This window comes from Eublepharis macularius, chromosome 2, assembly GCF_028583425.1.
Source record: "Eublepharis macularius isolate TG4126 chromosome 2, MPM_Emac_v1.0, whole genome shotgun sequence".
Lineage (NCBI taxonomy): Eukaryota > Metazoa > Chordata > Lepidosauria > Squamata > Eublepharidae > Eublepharis > Eublepharis macularius.
In genome coordinates, this window is record NC_072791.1 from 185,739,876 (window position 1) to 185,759,779 (window position 19,904).

At 39.8% G+C, this 19,904-nt stretch overlaps 1 long non-coding RNA gene across 1 annotated transcript in view; it reads left to right on the forward strand.

Moving 5' to 3' along the window:
• The first annotated feature begins 11,303 nt into the window (after positions 1–11,303).
• Positions 11,304–19,904, forward strand: part of LOC129324575 (uncharacterized) — a 32,097-nt gene continuing 23,496 nt past the window's right edge. The window contains exons 1-2 of the long non-coding RNA XR_008596544.1: positions 11,304–11,397; positions 11,861–12,130. This is a non-coding gene — a long non-coding RNA (uncharacterized LOC129324575). The remainder of the gene's footprint in view (positions 11,398–11,860; positions 12,131–19,904) is intronic.

The following is a 19,904-nucleotide window of genomic DNA, read 5'->3' on the forward strand; positions in this document are numbered from 1 at the left end:
TAGTACTTTTGTAGTTTTTTTATAGATTTCTGTTTTAGATATTAAAAATAAAAAAAAATTTAAAAAGATAAAATCAAGATACTTTTTGTGGCATTTTGCGGGAGAGAAGCTGGCATGATATAGCCCAATCTCGTCAGATCTCGAAAGTTAAGAAGGGTCAGGATTTGGATGAACAACTACCAGGGGAGACTCTACAGAGGAAGGCAATGGTAAACCACCTCCGCTTCTCACTTGCCTTGATAGCCCCTTGCTGGAGTCACCACACACAAGAGGAAGGAGCAACTTTGTCTCTTTTCCCCCCTCTCAGTCTGCAAGGCTATGACTCCATGCAAGACCTATGGCTCTCACAGCTTTCTGCTGATGGATCGCAGGGTCCAACCCATTGGGTTTACAATAATGCATCTCAGAACTTCTCACTCTGATTTAGTTTCCTTCTAGAATAAGTTAAGGGTTTGTCTTTTTGTACGTTTAGGTAACTGGAAATCCGGTTTAGTGCCAGTCTCCCAATGATGCACAAAGCACAGTCAGGAAAAAGTTATGCGACTCTCTCAAAAGACATGGCCTTTCCATGTCATACTACAAAGGAAGATAATTTTTCATTTTTCAGAACAAATTGTTTTCAATGTATTTCCATTTCTTTTATATTAGCCACCTTCCCAAATACTTGATTTAGTGCATAGACGTCATGCATCTTTACAAAATTCAAGATGAAATCTTGGTCATTTCACAGCACTTCCCTTTTTGTTGTTAACAGAGAACAAGTCAGCAGCCATCAACGTGTAGCTGGGCAAGGACACACCAGTCTTCAAGTTATAAATATACCTCTGACACAATTACTCATAAACTGTTCATTTTGGAAGACGCATAAACACACAGTCTGCACTGAATGGAGAATTAAATAGTTTACGTAACTGGGTCCATTTCTATCTCATTGACTTCACTTCTATTTACATTGTCCGTTTTCCGTTTGTCATTTCTGTTTCCTGATTGCCATTCATTCTGGTAGCAAGCAGCATATTCGTCATCTGCTTGAGTACTATCATTCAATCAAATTAGAAATAGTCGTACTTACTTCTATTTATTTCCTTCATTTATATCCTGCCTTTCTCCCCAGTGGGGATATAAAGCAGCTGACATTGTTTTTCTCTCTCTCTCTATTTTATCCTCACAAAAACCTTGTGATGTAAGTTAGGCTGAGAGTGTCTGAACGGCCCAAGGTCACCCAGCAAGCTTCCACAGAAGAGCAAGGATTCAAACCCAGGCCTCCCAGAAACTAGACCCACTCTAAACACTACACCATGCTGGCTGCCTCATCATGCTGGTTCTCTGGATTCTCCCCTGTCCCACACTCCTGGTAAGTTAGGGCTTTTTATTATTTTTCCATTAACTTGTTGGACATTTAAATGTGCCCTGACCTGGATAGCCCAAGTGAGCCTGATCTCATCAGATCTTAGCTAAGCAGGGTTGGCCTTGGTTAATAATTGGATGGGAGACCTCCAACAAAGACCAGAGCTGCAAAGGCAGGCAATGGCAAACCACCTCTGTTAGTCTCTTGTCATAAAAAACCCATCAGGGGTTGCCATAAGTCAGCTACGACTTGAGGGCACTCCACCACACATTTAAATGCAATGTTAGAGACAAAAGCAAAGTAAATGCAGCCACTGAACAGAAGAGGTTTGCAATTTTTCTTTAACTATGCCTAATTCTGCAAAATTAATTTACTGAAAGTTCCAAAAGATTGGATATGTTTATATATAGATTTAGGAGGCATTTACAAAATAAACACACAGTACAATAGTGTCCTAAATATTCCATAAATAAAAAATATTTTATTTTATTTCATTTATAACCCATCTTCCTCTCCAATGGGGACCCACGGTGGCTTACATAAATCTCCTCTCCTGTCCTCCATTTTATATTTACAAAAATCCTGTGAGGTAGGTTAGGCTGACAGCATGTGACTGGCCTCAGGTCACCAAGCAAGCTTCAATGGAAGAGCGGGGATTCGAACCTGGTTCACCCAGATCCTTAGCTGGCACTCAAACCACTATATCATGCTGTCCTAAGTAGGTTGTCATGTACCAACATAGTCAAATATATTGCTGATCTATGCTACCTCCTATTCCTGTGTAAAAGAAAAGAGGAAAGGCCATCTATTTTTCAACAAAAACTGAGCACACTGCCCAGGAAGCTAAATGGTGCTAAATTTTGGCACTTTCAAGCAGTTTTCCCTCCAACTAGGCTGACTGCTGGTGTCAGAGAGAAATTGAAAGAAAAAAATTTAAAAGCACCAATATGCAATAGATAAAATGTGAGGGAGAGGTATGTAGAGTTTAGCTTCATTCTTCCATGAGCGCAATTTATTTCTTTAATTAAAAAATAGACCACTTCACACCCAGGATTATGATCAGCCTGGCAAAGGATGAAAAACTCACTCACATGCCAATGTTCTCACATCTCCCTGTGCCCACTCCACAAGGGAGAATTTTAATTGGGAACCCTTTCCCCCATCTGCCTGCACTTCAGCAGTGAGGATCTCTTGGGTAGAATGCCTGAGAATTTCATCCCAGTTGAAGTGGCGAGTTTATCCAGAAATGAGTTTTCTGCTGAAATACAAACATGCCTCAAATATTTAAATAGACCACCAAAAAAAGACTACATTCCAACTTTATTTTTACACACTTCTTCACAGACACTTGTTTGCTAGTGCCTATGATATCACTAATGATGAACAAATCAACAGTGCTGATTGATCGATCAATTGATCAAACAATCAATCAATCAATTGATTTCAAGGGCATGACTCTGCTTAGGATAGCACTTGCACTTTTCTTTAATATTCCACTTAAAAAAACATGAATAGATGAAAGGCAACAGCCAGTTTTCCTTCCCTTCCTCTTCCAGAATTTCTATTATTCATGCACAGATCTTTTCCCCCCTATTTTCTATTTAGACCTTCTAGAGATATGCGGTGAATATTTTCCCTCTTGCATACATTTCTGTTCTGTAACTAGAGTTACAATCAGTTACATATCAGGGCTCTGGATAACACAACTGAAATTGACAAAATTCCCTTCATTGTCTTGGTGGTGCAACAATCCAGGCCTAAAGCCAAGACTATCTCCTAAGGAATTCTCCCTCCACCCCAGCCTGGAGGGACTGTGGATCTTATACTGTGAAGTAACTGTGGTAGGCTCGCACAGTGGCAAACTGTGATAGTAGAATGATTTGCAGGTTGTGTGTGCCGCTAAACTTCCAGTGTTCAAAAGTCATTTTCCCTTTAGAAACCATTTTAAAAGGGAAAAGCTAACAAGAGAAAGTACTTCACAAATGGGATCTCCGTTTTCTACAGTGCAATCAAGTCAAATTCAGTTTAAGTAACTGTTTTCTCTGTCTGCTCCTTAAATCATAATATGCTGGTTTCACCATAAAAAAAGAAACAAGTAAATTAGGCAATTAATCATTTCAGTCTATGAAATGGTCTGTAAATCAAGGAACTTTTATAGCGATATATTTTTGAACTTGGGCCCAAAAGCCTAAAGATTGACTTCATGTGCTATTAATCAGAAAAATAGGCGGTTCACATATTTCTCTAAAGATTTCAACAGCAGACCCAGACAGGGAGAGCCAGGTGTACTGCATTACAGAGCTAAGACATTTGTGCAATTTGAAAAAACAAAGGAGGTACTGATATGCCAAAGCCAACAGTGTAATTTTTTAACTAAGTCGACTATTAGTGTGTGTGTTACTTATAGACCATTATGGCCTAAGTTCATATTTCTGTTGAAAAATAAAACAAAGGCAGTGAATTTCTAAATGTATTAAAAAATAATACATTCCTAGGATCTAAATGAGAAAGTGTATCATAAATGTACCAGATATAAATGAACTCATTTAAAGCTTCATAAAAATTAGTGCTTTTCTGCATCTAAACCTTACATTAGAATCAACATATACTCAGGAACAAGTCATGCCATTAGGACTCTCTAAGGTTTCTCCAGCTTTCCAACATTACCACCCCTGTTAATTAGGGCATACCTTTCCATACCCAATCTTTGCCTTGTTACTTGACCCCTAATAAGTGAACTGTTCACATACTGTCAGAGGGGTCAGGTACTTGCCCTCTAGGGCTTGTTCCCCCAGTATTATCATCATTGAAAATTATTTTGTTTAAGTAAATGTCAGACAATACAAAAATTCCATATGGTGGCTGGCTAATGATCTATTAATTCATAATGGCGAAGGGAAGAAAGAGTTAAATCCCCCCCATGCTGTGACCCCAATCTAAGTCTCTCCCGCCCCAATCCTGATATTATTATGTAGAGTTTTCAAATGAGTGGAAGACCCATTTATGATTCTCCTGTTGACATGTCTAGTTTGGTTTATATGGAATGCTTTCACAGTCTTCTCCCTCCATTAAACGCCATCAACAAAACCTATCTAAATGACAGTATGATCATATCCTTTGCTTTTCTGCTTTATTATGGAACATATTTTAAGATCATCATCGTATCTGCCACAACATCATACTTCAAAGGGTTTTCAAACTGGTCGTTTGCATCAGATTGAAACTCATAATATTGCTGAGCTGGTACATTGAGAGGTCTCTAAATAATGTATACAACAGGTAATAAAATCTTTTATTGGATAACTCCAGTTTTATTGACACAGCATGGTGGGATTCAGCAGTTAATATTGGTTTCCTGCTGTTACCAAAGTAGTGACTTTACACATGACACAAATGGCAAATGGTTTATGTATTTGATGCAGCTTTTATTTTGACAAAATAAAATGTGTGGATTCAAGGGATACTAAAATTAGGCGTAGTGAACAGACGCGGAGCAGTGAGGTAACAATTCTATGCCTGGTCAGTGCCTGGATGAGAGACCTCCTAGAAACTCTCTCTTTTTCATGGAAGGAAGTGGGGGGCAAATATAAAAGTAATTAACAAATAGTATATACATGCTTGGATTCAGTGGAGAGTTTCTATGCATGGAAGGATTTCTGCTCACAGAGCGTGGCTTTTGCAGCTCCTCCTCCCATGGCTGCTCAAAATACCACCCAAATGCTGTCATTGAGATCCCCTGTCCCCTGGGAGCAGCATTTTGGGCTGCAGCGGGAGGTAAGAAAGTTGTGCTTCTTAGGAAGAAATGCTTCCACCCATGGAAATGCTCCATAGTGAAAGAGAGTAGGAGGAATAATGAATCTTCAGGAAAGAAATTAAGCATGTTGAATGTGTGATCACAAGAAGCAACCACAACAGTCACAAGCTCCTTACATAGATCCCTAAAATTAAACTATATTTTATTGCTCTGAATGAGATTATTCAAGTCTAATTCATACACTCACCTAAAGCATCCCCATAGAGGTAGGAAACTCTTGACACTCACATGCAAGGTACACATTCCTTCCTAGGCATCTGAGGAGCTTCCTAGCTCATTTAACTTAACATCCCCCACCCTCTGCCATCAAACCTAACATCCCATATCTTCAAATCTGATGGCCTACTTTTTCATTGGGAAGGAAATCTTGATCCAAAAAATGCAAAGCAGTTTTCATGTATTCAAAATAATTTTCAATGTGTTGCTATCTAACATTTTTAAAAAATTAAAATATATATTGAAAGGGGAAATTCATTTGGTTATTAAGCAACCAAATGAGGGTACATGAAAAATCATCATTTATTTTATTATTTAAATTTGACTGACATTTTGAAAAACATTTAAAGAAAATAGATATATAAGAAGTTTTGAAAAACTAAGATGGGCAGGAATGCTGCATGTGCATCTTTAGAAATCTTTTGATGAAGGGAGTCAATTTAAGCTGTGTGACCAGCGGGCATGAGGAGGGTGCTCTCTTGGGGTTCAATTGAACCCTTGCTGCAGTACAGCAGGGGAGGGTGTTGGTGGGGTACAGCAGCTCTTGGAATAATTCTGTGCAAAATTCACCAAGAGTGCCAAAATTCACCAAGAGTGTTCTTGCTACTCTTATTTGCCAAATTAAAAGAACCCTTCCAGAAAAGAAAAGAAAAGAAAAGAAAAGAAAAGAAAAGAAAAGAAAAGAAAAGAAAAGAAAAGAAAAGAAAAGAAAAGAAAAGACAATAACAGGTTTTTCAGACAAGTAATCCAAAATTACCGCAACTCAGTGAAAAGACAGTTGTGGTCTCTGGACAATTATTAAGATGTATAGAGAATAAGTAAAAGCTTTACCTTTTATAATAGGGACAAGTATTTGAATAGAGATAATAATAAGAAATAAAAGGGTTATAGTGCTGTTGGGAGTCAAAAAGGGAAAAGGGGGAGGGGGAAGGGATGGGGGCATATATATTGATTTAAAGGGTAAATGTAGTTGTATTATGTATCATGGGAATGTATGTTAACCCATTCAATAAAAATTTATTTTAAAAAAAATTACCGCAACTCCCACCTTCCGATAACCCACTCAAATGAATTAAACTTAGTTATTTCTTCAAAAAAAATTAAACATAATTTTGGATGAAAATACAATCTAGCTCATTATAGCCTCATTTCTCATTTTATCGAAGTCATGCTAAATATATGTGCTCAATCAATGTTTAATATGGTCAAAGACCAGACAGGTAACAACATACAATCTAATTAAAACATACAGTCAAGGTAAATCATACTATTAAAAATCTATCCATCTAATAAACATGAAATTCCCAGAGTCCAAATTCTTAAATATTTAAAACTTTAAAATTAATAAAATATTTCCCCCTACAAAATACTTCCGGAACCGTATAGCCTGCACAGCAAATTTTGCCACATTTAAGGTGGTTTCTTGGTCCCTATCGGCTAAAAGCTTATCTAAATAAAATCTAGCATTTCTTCCCAGAAACTGATTGCAAATTGGAGTTATATAGGTAGCTCTAATATTTTTATAAAGTTTACACTCAAAAAGAACATGTCCCCTCATTTCTATCTTCCCAGCTCCACATATGCATACTCTTTCCTCATATGGTTGCTTTGTGTGTTTACCCTCTATGACCGCTGATGGTAGCATTTCCATTCTAAGGGTAACTGCTCTCCTGTAGTCAGCTTTATCTAAATTTTGTAAATATGACATCATTGTCACTTTAAGTTTTCTATTCCCAGAAGATAACCTTTAACTTAACTTAGGTCATGCTGTCTTTCAATGTCCAGAATTCTTTGTTTAAGAAAAGGTTTGACAGAGCTATTTTTCATATTCAGCAAGAACTGTTTAGAGAGACCATAATAACCCAATTTAAGTTCTCTTTCCTTAATCCAATATGGTACACTAGAATCTCTCACTATTAAACTGGCTAAACCAGAGGGTTTAGTCATTAATTTGAACCAATAAAGAATAACAGTGATCCATAAGCATGCTTTTAAGGTAACCATACTGGTTTCCAAACAAGTAAGTGAACTGAAGACACAAAAGGGAACTTGCAAAATATGCCTTAAAAACTTTGATTGCACTTTTTCCAGAGACTGCCAATAGGACTGATATGGTGTTATGCTCAAAGGCATCCCACAAAGTAATTGGGCTAGAGATTTGACCTTAAAAATCCTAACCGCTGCGGCTACATTCCGACCCCCGGAAAACCAATATTTCTCAACTACACTCGTGCTTTTGGATGCACTTGTTATAATATGGTCCATGTGCACTTTTCTAGGGCCTGAAGCCTGGAAGACAGTTCCTAAATATTTAAAACAGCGAACTTGCTCAATATCCACCAAGTTAATTTTACAATGGTATGTTCGAGGTCCATTTGCAAAAGCTAAAACCTTCAATTTTTGATAATTAATTTCAACATGGTCGACCTGGCAATACTGAGCTAAAATTTCCATTTCTCGTTTAAGACCAATGGGAGTTCTAGACATTAATACCGCATCACCTGTGTATAATAAAAGGGGGGCATGCTTATCAGAGATCTTAGGGGCATGCACCTCAGAGCAGTTTAAGTGCTCCCCTAGATTGTTTATAAAAAGGTTAAATAAAGATGGTGCTAAGATGCAGCCCTGCTTGACACTTCCCCCTACTTTTATGACTTCTGTAAAATGGCCTTGTGGATCCATCCTTACCCAGATCTTGGTGTTCCTGTATAAGGCCTTTCTTAGGGCCAATAATCTCTTTTCAATTCCCATCTCCCTTAACTTTTCCCCTAATAGGTCCTGATGTATCATATCAAAAGCAGATTTAAAATATATGAAAGCTGCATACAAGGAAGAGATGTTATTAGAAAAATATTTAGTAATAAGGTGATCTAGAACTACACAATGATCCAAGGTAGAGCATCCCATCCTAAATCCAGCCTATTCTTCCCTCAAAATCTTATTTCTAAATATATGTGATCAGCTCCTTCCCTAATCACTGCCCTGCCCATGCGTGCCATAGTCTCAGTCCGACTCCAAATCAGCCTGAAAGCCCCTGGGAATTAAGTTCTGAGCACAGACATGCCAGTGCATGCCTAACAGACAGGGCCCAGGGCAGACCCATCAGTGCATGAGAGCATTGTAATGTGTGAATTAGCACCCTGGAAATACTGGAGAAAAAAAGCTGAGTTCCCAATTGCTCTGTGAGTTCACATGTAGACATGTAAGTTCAGACCTTTTGCTAAATGTACTGAGGTGGGGATGAGGCCAGTGAACATGGTCTATGGATGTTCTCTAATCTGGAGATCAAGCTCCTGAGCTGGTCTAAAGATTACTTTATTTCTCTAATGGCTTTTTGTTAGTGTACAATAAAAAAAATCCTAATAATGGAATCTATCATGAAAAAGTACAAGAAAGAAAACTTTTTATTTTATTTTACAGCCTTCATAGTTTGCCCTTGAATAGAATAGAATAGAATAGAATAGAATAGAATAGAATAGAATAGAATAGAATAGAATAATAGAATTCTTCCAGTTCTTGCTACTCTAATCACTTTGGGAAGAAATAAAGTCCATTAAATATATAATTCAGCACTGATAGTTGTGGGAGGAAGTTAGAAAGTTCATGAGATGAAAACACAGATAACCAGATATCCAGACACCATAGATATCTAATCTCCCAGACAAATCCTCATTTTTTCTTATCATGCTTCTTATTTGATTGATGTTTTTAATAACAAATTTGAGTTCAATGTGTTTAGAAAATCCCTCACCATTTCACTAATGGAGATTTTATCCCCTTTCTATTAAAAAGAAGAGTAATTTTTCGTCTCTTGCCTATTTCATTAATGATTTCTTCCCTTTTTGTCAATGTGGTTTTAAAAACACAATTAAAAAGAGCTTATGGCAGGACCTTTCAGGGAAAGGGTGAAAAAGCACCAGAAAATTCAACTGGCATTGAAAGTATTGTTTTATATTGAAATCACGATGTGAGGTCTACATGTCATGGCCTAGAGATCATATTCTGCTCAATAATAGATGCTTGTTATGAACCAGATTTAGGATGTTCCTCAGCAGTTAAATAAAAGAGGTAAGTTTGAGAACAGACTATGCTCCAGTGGGGTTGATATTTTTACTTTTTAAAATAAGAATGGCAGGTATGATATGGGGATAAACGTGTAGCACTGAGGAGATAAAGCAAAGCATTTCATGGGGAGAAAAAATGTAATGAAAGCAACCCTTTCCAGCAGCAATATTTCTTTACAACCTGTTTTCTTTTTTCTGCACTTACTTAATCATAGGACGTGAAAGGCCGAAACATATGAAGGAACCAAAAACATGAGAGAGAAGTTTGTGGTAAAGCCGCAAACATTTTACTGGATTAAACATAGTAGGAGCTACTGGGAATCCACAAAGCTATGTGCTACTGTCTCGTGAAGTGTACTGCCAGGGCAACAGAGTGGAGATTTCCTTGGACATCATATGGTTCCTAAGTTTCAGATTGATTCTGTCCACCCCAGACCAGCCATTTGCTCCCAGACACCCCAGAAGAGTATCAATGGAACTGTGGGCTATAGCAATATTCATTTCCACTGGTGAAAGAGGGAGAAAGCCTCCACAAAGCCTACCACCACAAAGCCTATGTTGTGGATCATCGGACCCACATGGACTTTGATTTTATGTTTTAATTCATTTCTATCCCGTTGTGAGGTAGTTTAGTCTAAGAATATGTGACTGACCCAGGGTCGCACAGCAAGCTTCCATGGTAGAATGGGGAATCGAACTTGGGTCGTCCAGCTCTATCCTAGTCCCTCAATCTAACCACTATACCACACTAGCTCTCAAGAGGCATGTGGAGAAGAAGCTGTAATAAGGAGGGGAACTGGGTGATATGATTTTAAAAAGCTGACTTGATCCATCCATTGTGTCTTTTAGTCCTTCTTGTCCCTGGATTATCCCAGAGAGCATGTTTGAAATCATAGTTGGATAACTTTGACTAGGATCCAGAACAAGGTCTGCTGAAAGACTGGTGATCTTCCAGGCTGCCCTGTTCCCCTACCCCAACGATCCTCTCTGAGCCAAGAATCATGGGAACTGCATGGTCATGTGGATCAAGAGATTGCAGGGGGAGGGGCAAAATTGCTCTCTACTCGCTGTTCTGTCAGTAGAGTTCCACTTATATAAAAGGCAGGAGGGAGTGATTTTGCTCTCTTCTACCTCCCCATTCTCAACTCATGGGCCTGTTACACAGAATGGATCCTGTAATCCCCAAAATAAACTTTCCTTTGTTGAGAAAGGACTGACGGGGGGGGGGGAGAGGACAGCCGGGAAAATCAATGACGGTTAGTACCTTTGACTGATACATCATGGGATCCCTCTCCTTGTCTCTCTGTGATTTGTTCTAAGTGATCCAAGGAAGGTTTTGAAGAATGTAACATCAGATGTAAGACTTATGCAAATACAACAGCAACAAACCTATCATGGATTTCCACTAACTGAGCAGGTTTCCACAGTCAAGGAAATCATCGGGAAGGCACACAATCCTTCACATGCAGTTGTGATATCCTTGGAAGATGTTGTCAAGAAACTGACTTGCTCAAGTCTGTTTCTTGATTCTGTTCAGGCTTAGGGTCTGATAGATGCTTGTAAAGTCATCATGACTCTGCAGTTTCAGAGCTGGGATTGAAGTACACAGGTGCAATGAGGTCATAGCTTCAAGGTCTTGCACCTACACTGCATTAATCCAGCAAAGGACCTTGGGTGAGAGTGCATGCTCTGTCCTGGACTGGCTAATTGGGATCTGGCCATTTGCTACAGTTTTGGATAAAACAAGGGCCCTCATTCTAGCCTGTGCCCTTGAGCCCTTTGGACCCCCTACTGCTTTTGGATTCTGTGTGGTTGCTGAAGAAATTGCTCTGGACCTGCTTGCCTGGATTGGTGCCAGCCCAGGATTTGTGTCTCTGGACTGAGACTTTGGAACTCTGTTTGAACTCTAGGTAATCTTGGACTGGGAAACCGAAAGTCTGTTTAAGTGCACTAGGGTAAGCTAGCAAGTTGTGTTATCTTTCTCTTTGTTATCTTTCTCTATGTTGTTTATTTGTATTTTCTGCATTTATGTTAATAAACTCTTTGGAGTATAACTTTGTGTGTTCTGCAAGTTTCAATTTGAATCCAGTATTTTGGCCCATTTAGGCCACAGCTACCCAAGTAATTATTTAATGGAACTCAAATCTGCAAAGGGGTCTACCTTGCAGGATTGACTTCTAGTTTAAATCCTGGTAGGGCTGGGAACTTGCTCTCAGTTCCGCAGCTAAAGGTTTAATTAAGAGAGGCTGGTGATAACTCATTACCCTGGCAGTGAAGACTCACTCGCATTTTTGAGTGTTTTGCTCTTGAGTTCCCACTCAGGGAAGCTTGTGGATATAGCTGTCTGTGCCAGATGTTTCAACCTCTGAAATAATAAACTGAAACGTGTTCCTTTTACATCTAACTTCCTATCAACAGGTAATCTGTGGCATGGACAAGGAACCAAGAAGAGGGGTGACAGAAAGCTGGATTTCTGTGTAAGTTGGGCAAAACATGACAAAAGAAACTAGAGTCAGAGTCCATGGCACATCCAAGAAAATTAAGCAGAAACTGTTGTCCAGTCTGCCAGTAACATTTTCCTCCTTTCTGTAAATGCCCTTGGATTCCTCAAACCAAAGAAAGTGGAGATTCTTCAGTCCTGTATCCCCAGGCAAAATGGAAGTGAAAAGCTGCTTCTGACTTATGCAGGTAACGTATTTCATATTTCCCTAAGACTGAAAATATTTAAATTTCTCTCTGTGTGTCTGTATATGATTATACAGTTACATACAACTGAAATCAAAGCTGGAGTGCATGGAGTTTCTTCAGAATCAAACATTTCTAGTATCTCAGGAAGGAAACTTGGGGTTCACATATGAATGTGTCTGCAGTTATCCACACACACACACACACACCCATCTTGCTGACAGGCCTTGCGCACAACTGAGTAAAATGTGAATTACAATAAGACAAGCCAAAGCCTCAGGAGATGTCAGATGAATTCCTACTTGAAAATTGCATTTGGCAGTAGAGCTAAAATTGGACCAGCTGCAGACGCTGAGAGGAACACCTAGCTTTGGGGCAACTGAAGTAAGTCTCAGGGGAAGCAAAAAATACAGAACTCTGAGAAATTAAAAGTTATGGACATTATTTCCTTAGCTAGCTCAGCAGTTGTTCTTCGTGGGGGTCAAAAAATTAATCAAAGGCGAACACAGAAAACATGGGTCAACAAATTCATAAATCAAAGACTCTGGGAAGACACCTTTCACAAAAGATAGTCTTTTGAAAATCAGTAAAGGCCAACAAAAGATGAGGTAACATTATGTGAGATACTAATAAAACTGACAGAACATTGCTTAACTTGTGGGATTACAGGAGAATGGGGATAACACCAAATGATGAGACTTTTTTAAAGACATGTTTATTTGCAAATAATAGACTAATTTGCATACTCCATTTTAAAAACTGGCAGTAGAGCTGCATGCAGCAACAAGTCTGGGGTGGGTATGTAGAATTCCTATCAGACTGTGTGAAACCAACATGCAAAAAATGCTGTTAATTGCACTTTATTGTAAGAGAGATTGTACTGTACAAGTACTGTTGAAATATGCCACATTTGCCAAACAGGCTCAAACTGTTCACAAATGGCCAACTGTTTAACAAAAAATTAGATCTGACATGCGGGTGGGATAGCACAGTTCCTGCTGCTTTGACGCCCTAGTTCTCTCCCTGCAGTTACCAATGCCTTCCCAGTTCAAAAGTTTAGGTAGCACAGAAGTTATTTCAGTCATATATAAAGTGGTTTAAATGAAAGCATTTGGTGTAACTGTTCATCAAACATCACAAAATAAAATATCTAATATCTGTTTACAAATGATGCTAATGCAAACCAGATAATGGTTATATTGCTCACAGAGAACTTACTTCCAGCTGTGGCTTTGGAGCAACTTCTGAGTAAGTTATACACAGGTACTGGGAATACAGTAAATGACAAGAGTTGCTGGTTTTGCTTACTTCCTTTCCACATTGCTTAGACAAAGGCATCCTCTTTGTATTTCTGGCATGGGCTTTCGAAGCTTATTTTGCTGCTTGGATAACATCTGCATTATCTTTTCTAAGGAAACAATCAAGCATTTCATAGTTCAAGCAGGGTTGTTCTTTATCCCTTTATACTTGTATGTATAGGGGACAGCAGGACTGCATGTATAGAGTATCTGAAAATGCTTTTTTGGCATAGTTTTTGGTTTTTTTCCCAGCCAAACCAAACCTCAATAATTATGTGTTTGTTTGTTTGTTTCAATTGGATCAATTAACTGTCTATACTTAGTTATCTGGCTTGATGTGACTGTGATGTTCCTGAGGCAAAGAAGTTTTTTAAAACTGTATTTGTAGGAAATCAGCAGTTATTTAGAGATTGTGCATTGGAAATAATAAGAATAGACATGCGCTCCAGTGTAGCTCTGTAAGAATACTTTACTAAAAGGATAAAAATAGGGTTACTTTGGAAGAAAATAATAACTTGCTAAATAGGTTACGTCTTGATAGAAAAGACAGAGAGAGAACTGAACTGAACAACAACAACTAATGACTGAACAAAGGGCAATAAAACTTCAGTACATAGCATCACTTAATTGACCCCGCCCCCCCACCACCAATAAACAAGTTGTCCAATAGAAATTTCTAATTCTACTTCATTATGCTTAGAGACTCCCCTTCTATGGCGGGAATCCTTGCTCCAGGCCCTAGTGGTTACATGCAAAGTAAATTTACTAAGTAAGTAACACAAATAGTTTAGCTCTTTCATGACTGAAACGGAAACACTTGCTAAAACCCGACAGTATTTTTCTTCACTTATTGATGTCTCTTTCATATAGTTATAGACATAGAGTTAAACCATGCTAAGAGAGTGACTCAAGCAAAATGTATCTGACTGACACATCCGATTCAGCCATCATGCAACACCCACACAAAACAAGTGTGCATTCAAAAGCAAGGCCATAGCTGTTATGCTTTCCGAAGGAAGCAAAGTCTTTACAAAACTAGTCTCTGCAAAATAAAATAATTTATAAGTGAGCAAATCATTGTCTCAAAGATGTTCCACTGTAATACCTTATTTCCATTATCATTCAGAAGCCTTTTCTGAGTTTAAACCCATAGAAATCCTACATGAATTTGTAATGCAGCATAAAACTGGCATCAAATACCTTGGCACTACCTGTGTGGGTTCACCACCCATTGAAAGGTCATTGCACTCAACAGAATCCTGTTTCTTCTCTCCTCTTTAGTAAGCCCCATGGCAGTCTGGAGGACAGAAGGTCTATGTGTACCTTCCATATGTACAGCAAGCTCTCCCATTCTGCTCAAAGAAAGAATTGTATGCACTGATGTAATTCAATATTATTTATTTTATTCCTATACAAGGGCCATGAAGAAAACTTAGCGTAACGTACTTGGAACTCCAGTGCCAGATTTTTTTGCTTACCATTTTGTTTCCCTTATTGAACCAATTCTGGTTCATTTTCATTTGATCAGAAGGACTCTCAACATCAGGGTTGCCAGGTTCCCCCACCTTCAAATCAGGTCCTGGGTGAGCAAGGGGTGTTGATTCTTCTTCTTTGTGCATGTGCAAAACGATGCATGCATACTTTGTGGGACTTCTACGATGTTCCAGGGTTTGTGTTGAAATTCTAGTTGAAATTAAGCCTTGAATTTCAGACATACATGCCACCATGAATTCATGCAACAGGTTTAGATATAGGCTTGGATTATGTTCCTGTCCTGGGGGACATCGGAGCTCTAGGTACAGGATCTGAGAGCGCATTTTGGGTTGCTGCAAGAGGGTGGAGGCAGGCACTCGACAAGCAGAAATCCTTGTGCCCGCAGAAATGCTAGTCTGGATCCAAGCCATAGTCTATAGCGGTGTGCAAAAAGATTTGGAAAAGGCATTGAAAGTAGCTTCCTTTGCCTCTCTACAAACTTGATTTTTCATTTTTATTCCTTTCCTTCATTTATACCCTGACTTTCTCCCCAATTGGGACCCAAAGCAGCTTACATCATTCTCTTCTCCTCCACTTTTTCCTCACAACAAACTTGTGAGGTACGTTAGACTGAGGGTGTGACTGGCTCAAAGTCACCCAGTGGACTTCCATACTAGAGTGGGGATTTGAACATGGGTCTCCCAGATCTTAGTCTAACACTTTAACCGCTACACCGTTTAAAAAAAAAACTGGAAGCTTTTAAAATAATATCAGCATTAAAGCTATATTGTCGAAGGCTTTCACGGCTGGAGAACGATGGTTGTTGTGGATTTTCCTGGCTGTATAGCCGTGGTCTTGGCATTGTAGTTCCTGACGTTTCGCCAGCAGCTGTGACTGGCATCTTCAGAAGTGTGGCACCAAAAGAGATCTCTCAGTGTCACAGTGACACTGAGAGATCTCTGTCTTTTGGTGATACACCTCTGAAGATGCCAGCCACAGCTGCTGGCGAAACGTCAGGAACTGCAATGCCAAGACCACGGCAATACAGCCCAGAAAATCCACAACAACCAACATTAAAGCTGTTAATTTGGTTGCAGGAAATATGCTTGCAGGGAAGATATGGGCAATGAAGAGAGATCTCTCTTTTTTTAATGAAACTGTTCCCTAGGCAAGGAGAAATAACCCTCATACGTATCCAAGCACACCTTGCCTTAGCTCCCTGACCTTGGTTTGCCAGGCCATCTTTTTTTTTTCTTCTAACCTGGCTTCTTGTATCAGAGCCCTGTTGGGAGAACTATGTTCAGACAGTGAGCAATGTAAGCAACACGAGCTTTCTTTCATCACAAGCCCCATTTTTAACATACAATAAGCCCACTACCATGCTTTTACAAATAAACAGACTAGTAGCCATGAGAATCACCTAGTTTATCTTGGCCTTAAAAGGCTGCTAATATTTCTCCCAAAATCTGGCCCCATAATGGCTCTTTTTAAATAAAATCAAACATGTCAAAAGATCTCAGAACCTCAGTTAGTCTTTTTACCTCCCATAGGGAGATCTGATCTTTCTTCAGTACTAATCTCTCAAGATTTATATGGTTTGGCATGTGTCTGTGTTTACTGTTAAAGTGTGAAGCCTTAGCACCTTTCTCTAAACTCTCCAGTCTGCAAAGCAAGTGAACTGCCTGTCTATCACCTTCAGGGGCTGCCTATTTCTGGTGAGAAAAAAACAGAGCCTCTGTCTTTGTTTCTTCACACCCAGCTCCACAGTACTGCCTTGACTGCCTGCCTGGTAAGCCCCAGATAATTAAATGGGTCATGTAAATAGAACCTGGTTAATATACCATCAGAAAGCCTTCCCAAAACCACTGAGATAGTGCAGTGATCAACAAAAAGTAGAAATGCTACACACAGAAATACTAATAAAAAATCATCCTGTTTGGTGCGAACAGCAGTAAGCTTCTTTGGTTGGAGGGCATCCCTGTCTAATACACAGCGGCAGTGTCACTCATTCCTACCACAGCCTGCGTAATTGAAAGTTAATATCAAAATTCCAGGATAACGGTCATATTGAAATGTTTATTTCAGTCATAATAGTTATATTAACTATATTTTTAAAATGTCACAATTTTTGGGTCAGATTTTGATTCATTACTATAGACGGCAAGCCTTAATATTTCAACAGTTTTAAAATTGCCCCCCTAAAATGATTTAAGTGCTCTTACATCACTGGTCCAGCCAGCAGTAACAATTTAATCAGTTACCAGTACTTCAAAGCAGTATTAAATATCTTTTACAACCTCTTGCTGCCTCTGGGCATATGCTATGAAGTATCTCTAAATCCCTGTTCATTAAGGATTAAAAACAGGATAAATGACAGGAAGCAGAGAGTAGGAATAAATGAATAGTTCTCTCAATGGAGGGAAGAAGCAGTGGAGTCTCACAAGGATCAGTATTGGGGCTGGTTCTATTTCCTACTTCCTATGGGTGAGCAATGTAGTGGCGAAGTTTGTAAATGACACAAAATTATTAAGGATAGTAAAAACCAAGAGCTCCTGGGTTATCTCCACACATTGGGTGAGAAGGCAACAATGTGGCAAATGGAGTTCAGTTTAGATAAGTATTAAGGTGATGCACATAAACCCCAAGTATATGCTAATAGGGTTTGAACTTGCTGAGACTGAGGGCCAAACTACAAGTGACGAATGACACAGGTTGGACACTTGTCAGCTTCCCTCAAATTTTGATGGAAAATGTAGGCAGCTTGGTGGAATGTTGGACAAGTGACAGTTGAAAAGTCCATTGGACAGCAGTTGGAGAGCCAAGCTGCAAGACCAGGATGCCTACATTTCCCATCAAAACTTGAGCGAAGCTGACAAGTGTCCAACCTGTGTCATTCGTCACTTGTAGCTTGGCCCTGAGAGGGAAAGAGACCTTGGGGCTGTAGTGGATAGTTCAATGAAAGTGTTAATCCAATGTGCTACAGCATTGAAAAGGCCAAACTCTGTGCTGGGGATTACTAGGAAAGGGATTGAAAATAAAACAGATAGTATTATAATGGCCCTGTATAGATCTATAGTGCTACCCAATTTGAAATACTGTGTGCAGTCACCAAATCTCAAAAAAGACATTGTAGAGCTGGAAAAAGAACAGAAGAGGGCAACACCTTTCCTATGAGGAAAGGCTGAAGAGTCTGGGACTGTTCGGTTTAGAAAATAGATTATGCCTAATAGGAGACATGGTAGAAGTTTATAAAATTCTGCACAGAGTACATAGAGTGGCAAAAGAGAACTTTTTCTCCCTCTCCCAAAATAATAGAACTCAAGGACATCCAATTAAGTTGATGGGCAGTAGACTCAGGACGGACAAAAGGAAATACTTTATTGAATGCATAATTAAAATGTGGAATTAGCTCCAGAGGATTTAATGAGGGTCATGGTGTAGAGGGCTTTAAAAGTGGGTTAGACAGAGGGGGATAGGTCTATCAGTGGCTACTTGCCCTGGTGACTAAAGGGAACCTCCACATTCAGGGGCAGGAACCCTCTGAATACCAGTGCCATGAGATAACATTGGTGGGAAGCCTCTATGCCTTGTTGCTACTTGCTAGCCCTCCAGAGTAACTGCTTGGCCACCATGTGAGACAGGATGCTGAATTAGGTGGACCACTGATCTGATCCAGCAGGGCTCTTCTTATGTTCTTATCAAAAACATTTTCTTTTATAGGATGCAGTGAAATTAGCATGGTTAATAGGACCTTAAAAACTAGCCCAGCTTTTGCAAAACTGTAAGGCTAAAGATAGCATTTGCTAAGCACTTTCTCCAAAGGACTAGCCCATAAATTCATTGAAATCATATGACTGTGATTTTAAAGTGCATATGCTCTGGATGAGCTATTTTGTGGACAACATACTAGAGCATGTGGGTTCAGAGAGGGAATGCTTAATGTTAGAAATGTGCTGTGCCTCTATACATTATTGGAGTGTGGTCAAAAGGGAAATACCCAGTGTAGAGTTCCATGAGCAACTGTCAATCCTATGAATGTTTTCTGAGTTCTATGGAGCATATTCCTAAACAAGAGTAGCTAGGATAGCAGTTAGATTATTTATATATCTTATTATCACATACAAGTTCCTAGTGCGCATGGCAGAAGATGTACAATACCTGAAGCTTGAAGTTAGGATTAGAGCATCACACAGTGTCTGCAGTCATCAAATAAACAGAAGTATGTGAATCCATCCTAACTTATTCAACTGCCTCCTCAGTCCTAAGAGTGACATCTAGCTTCCTCGCACCAATGGATGTACACCTGTTGCAGGCCAGCGCTGAAAGGGGGAGGAGAGCTAGGAGGCAAGGCGACAAAATACACCAGACAACCATGATGGAGTTAAAAGAGGCCACAACTTCATTGATTTACAGCTCACAGAGCACTGGTGCTGCATAGGGCACTGATCCGAACTTTGGCTGACCCGCCCACCAGCCGATGACCACCACACCCCCTCAGACCCCAGCTGAGGGGGAGAACCATGGGATGACATTTAGTGGGGTACCATATGGGTGTGCACCCCTGTGTGGATCCCCTGCCACCTGGAATGAGGCGGACCTGACAGCCTCTGAGCTGGGCATGCACCTGCCATGCCCCATTCCCCAAACCCCTTAAGGGGATCCCCATAATAAGTAAACTGAGCTCACAAGCCCTGTTTCCCCCCAAACAGATTGGTGCCCAATGCCCATACCACCTGCTCTCTCCAAAGTTGTGACAAAAGGGAGGGCTAGGCGGGATGCCAGTCATAAGCCAAATGTCGAGGGGTGGAGGTCACCTCCCTCTTAATGAAGGGGTGGTGGACCTATGTGGAAAGTGTGCCTCCCGGGTCCTCAGCCCTCTTCCCATCCCTTTGTGCCTGGGCTAGCCCGCTTTGATTGGCTGGCCCTGGCTTTTGAATCTGGGCTGTGCAGGCTCTGCCTCCACCAAGGCTGCTGGAAGCCCATGCTTCCCTCTAATGTGGTAGCTG